Source organism: Octodon degus, unplaced genomic scaffold, assembly GCF_000260255.1.
Source record: "Octodon degus isolate 3935 unplaced genomic scaffold, OctDeg1.0 scaffold00031, whole genome shotgun sequence".
In the NCBI taxonomy this organism is placed as follows: Eukaryota; Metazoa; Chordata; class Mammalia; order Rodentia; family Octodontidae; genus Octodon; species Octodon degus.
In genome coordinates this window covers 5,619,926-5,624,642 of record NW_004524607.1, presented here as the reverse complement: position 1 = coordinate 5,624,642, position 4,717 = coordinate 5,619,926, and positions in this window count along the sequence as shown.

Sequence of the window (4,717 nt, the reverse complement as noted above, 5' to 3'; positions counted from 1 at the left end):
TGAGCTCACTAAACCTCTTTCCCTTATAAAATTAACAACTTCAGGTATTTTTGTTATAATGACATAAAACTCACTCCTACAGCACCCATTCCATGAATTTCACCCGTATGCCTCTGCTCCAAGTCTCTGAGTCGCTGTTCATGTGTTGCTATAGCTCTGTGCTTCAGGCCACCACTTCTTTCACATGAAGTAAACAACTAAACATGGCACACAAAGTTCCTCCCTTCACCACAGTCCCTGAACCACCCTTTAATGGAGTGATGGTATAGCCATGCCCACTTCCAGCTGGTGATGGCCTAAAAGGCTGTAGTTAGGATTCTGTAGAGGAACAGAGTCAATATAAAATGTATGTGCTATTATACAAAGGAATTTACAAGATAGGCTTTCAGGATCAGGGACAGAACAGTCCCAGTGGCTGTCTGCGGATCAGAGAAGAATCCAAAATGGCTACTGTTATGATAGGAAGCCAAGACATCCAGGAGCAATTGAAGTCAAAGGCCTGGAAACTCACTAGAGAATCTCCAGTGTGAGTCTCTGTTGAAAGGCTGAAGACACTGGAGACCAATGTCCAAAGGCAATGGCAAAGCTTTGTGCTCCTCCATAGAAAGAAACACTTCCTTCTTTCCCTTTTACTCCACTAGGCTTTAAGACCATTGGCTGATGCCACCCACATCAGAGGTAGGCCTTTCCCCTCAATTTGCTGACCTTACATGTCAATCATCCACAGATACACACAGGACTTTACTAATCTGCTAGGTGTTCTCACTCTAGTCAACATCCCATAATTGTCCATGACACAGACAGATCCATTAATAACCTGGCCTGACTTTATTTCTTCTTGATTAACTGGCTATGTAGAACTCCTCACAAGGGCCCTGGCCTGGATTGAAAAGAGAGAAGAAAGCAGTGGGAGTGGAAACGTGGGAGTCTGTGCTACCTTTGTCTTCCACACCTGCTTATGACACTGGGCCTATCATTTCCAGTTAGCAGGAAGCCTGCTGTGCATGTCCAATCTTTATGCTCTATTGAAGCCTATCATATCCAGTTCAGGCCGGGAGGCTTGGGTCACAGTCTCTTTGAGAGCACATAGTAATCCAGTTCTTTTTAATTTTTGTTGATTTTAGTGAATAGTTGAAAGCATTTCAGTAGCTGAATCTTTCCAGCCAGTATGTGTTCTCTCTCCCTCTATCTCTGTCTTGCTCCCTCTCTTCTTCTCCTTCTCTAGCTCTTACTCTTTCTGTCTATCACTCTCTCTTGTGCTCTCTCTCTCTCTCTCTGTCTCTCTGCCTCTCAGTCCCTCTGTCTCTATCTGTCTCTGTCTCTGTCTCTGTCTCTCTCTCTCTCTCTCTCTCTCTCTCTCTCTCTCTCTCTCTCAACCAGGACCTTCACATTAAGCCCTCATTTACATTTTTTGTTTTGAGATAGGCCCACACTAAGTTGATAATTTGCCCAAAGTATGCTTGATCTTAAGATTCTCCTGCCTCCACTTCCTAGAGTACTGGGATTATATACTTTGGGGGGGGATTACATTCTTGATTACAGTGAGAATGACTTCTTGAGAGAGAGCTGGATTAATAAATACTCCAAACTCCTCCTATCCCTTTGATTTTCTTCTTGGTGTCTCCTGGGCAGAACCAACTGAGGCCCACAAGGGGCTCAGTGCTGAATGTAGACCATATGTATCACCTTCCCAGGACACACAGCAGGTGAAGGATAGACAGTTCATTTCATTATAGTTTGGATCTTAAATATCCTTCAGAGCCTCTGTGCTGAAGGCTTGGCTGCAAGCTTGTGGTGCTACTGAGATGTGGTGGAACCTTTAGGACACGGCTCAAGCAGAAGAAAGTTTGATCCTTGGAGCATGCCTTCAAAGGGGACGTAGGACCCTGGTCCCTTCCTTTAGCTCTCTTTGTTTCCTAGTCACCATGAGGCAAGCAGGATCCCTCCCCCATGTGCTTCTGCCATCATGTGCTGCCTCATGGTCCCAAAACATCAGGACCAAGGACTATGGACTGAGACCTCTGAAACTGGGAGCCAGAATAAACCTTTCCTCTTTATAAGTTGTTTATGTCAGGTATTTTGTCATAATGATGGAAAACTAGCTAAAATATATCTGGAGGAGCAAGTAGGAGATGTCCTGCACATCAGGTGGCCTAATCAAGGGAGTAATGAGGAGGTAAACAAAAATCATAAAATTGAATCTGGGCAAGGGAAGTAAGGGAGATATGGCAAAAATGTAGTGAGGAAAGACTCCTAAAACAGTGGTACCAAATGGAAGCTGCAGAAGTATTCAAGTGGTGGGTCAAGCAAACCAGAAAGAGAGAAGGTGCCTTTCAGATAGTGAAACTGCTTAAAGGAGCAATTATTCACTAGAGTAGGGTTTTTGAATAGCACTATCTAGTAGAACTTTTGGCGGTGATAGGACATTCTATAATGGGATTACAATTTAGCATCTTAGTGTAACCCTATGATAATGACACCACTAGATTCTTAGCTATTAGTCATGCATAGTGATCGAGCACTTGAACTGTCGCTGATAAGGACAAGTAACTGCATTTTTAATTTTATTTAACTTTAGGGAATCTGAATTGAAATAGCCACTAGTGGCTAATGGTCACTGTGGACCAAATAAGACTGGAGTATAAGCATGCTCACTATTGTAATTGGCTGGGGGAGTCAGCCTCAGGGCACCAAAGAGTGCTGGAAAGTGTGAAGAGAATGCTTCTTCAGGACCACAGCATTGTCCATCCTCGTACTGAATTCCCTACCTGTCTTATCCCCGCACTGGGGGAAAGAATCCTCCCCTATCTGGCCAAGACTATATGGAGCACCCCTGTAGGCAGCACAGGTTCCTCTGATCTGGAGGGAAGTGGGTGACCTCTGCCCACCTACAGCCTGTCTTCTTCTGCCCATGCCTTTCATAGGAATGTTGGAAAAGTAGGAAGGAGAGACCATGGTGCCCACTGCCACTGTTGGAGGTGTGATCATTCATTGTGATATGTTGACTTGAGTGAGAACGTTGAGTAACGGGCTGTGTCTGTGGGTGACTGGCACAGAGCTGTGAACTGAGGGGGGAAAAGCCCATCCTGGATGTAGGTGGCACCAACCTGCATAGAATAAAAAGGGAAAGAAGGAAGAGTTCCTCTTTTTTGGCCAAACTCTATAGTCTTCACCATCGTCCTTGGATGTTGGTCTCCAATTCCTTGGCTCATGACTCTGCAGTGAGATTAAGGCCTTTGACCTTCTGCTATCCTCCACAAAGGCCATTTTGGATTTTGTTGCCTCTGATCCTGGAAGGTTACCTAGTAAATCTCTTATGTAATCATACACAGATTTTACATTGAATCAGTTCCTCTAGGAACCCTAACTATTCCAGGAGGTGACAGAGACCCTGATGGAATTGAAAAGGCTGTTTACATAAGACCCATTGGAACAAAGGCTGGTAGCCTCCCACATAGAGGGACAGACCTCTGCCCCTGCTGGGACCACATATGTTATCCAACTCTCCCTCTTACTCTGTTGATCTCAGGGCTTCCTATTCCATATTGGAGCTTGAGAGTCCTCTAGAGAAAGGGCTTGTTATACACTGAAATTTATCCCCAGTGCTTTTTCTAAAGGAGTAAATGGACCTGGAAATTGAGGACTAAACATTAAGTAGCAAAAGATACCTTCTTCCCTTTGTAAATACTGGTGGATTTTTTGTTTTGCTTTGTTTGTTAAATTCTGCCCCCCCCCCCGCCCCGCCCCATCTGGCCAGCTCAGCCTGCGCTGGGGCTAAGACTGATGGTGGTATGTGGTGCCAGGGATCAAACCACAGTCCCTGCACTTGCCTAAGCTTGCCTAAGCAGGCACTTTAGACCACTAAGCTATCTCGCCGACCCCGTGTTCAATATTTTTGAGACAAGGTCTTACTATAGAGCCCAGCCTGTCCTCAAATTTGTGATAATCCTCCTGTCTCTGCCTCCTAAGTGCTAGGATTATGGAGATCTGCCACCACACCCAGGAGAAATCATGCTTTTTATACATCACCCTCATCCTCTCACGTTTTACACATAGAACCACTGGAATCAGGGGAAGGATCTTTTCTTCCTCCTCACGGTGGGTGAGGATAGGAGAAAGCTATGTATTTAAAGAAAATTAAATTTAGTAACAATTTAAAGAGAGAGAAGACAAAAGGAAGGAGGAGAAGCAAATATAGTGGTGCAGGCCTCATCCTGAGGGAGGCAACAGCTGAGGCGTTGGAGAGGCAAGAGGCCAAGGACAGGGCCAGGCAGGGGCACAGTGAGTCCGGGTGCCCCATGAGGTCAGTCTGGTGCAGTGTGAGTGACCCGAGGCAGGCAGCGCAGGCTGCCAAGCTCTCCTTCCCTCCTGTGTACAATGGGTGGTAGCCCCACTTGTGCTGGCTCAGTTCATGCATATATTCTATCCCCATTTTATTATAGGAACTTTGTGCCAGTGCGTGAGGCAGCCATTGTTTTGGCCACTGCACAGAGGTGGAAATTGAGGCTAAGAGAGATCGAATGAGTGGGGCTGAAAAGGCAGAACCAGATATTTAACTCAGCCTCTTACCCCATCCCATACATCCCCTAAGGACTAAATTTTAAAACATGAGAGTGCATGTTATGGTTTGTGTCTAGTTGTCCCCCCAAAGCCTCATGCAGTCATGGGGTGAGGACTTCTAGAGTTTGTGTTAACTCATGATCCACTGGGATTATGT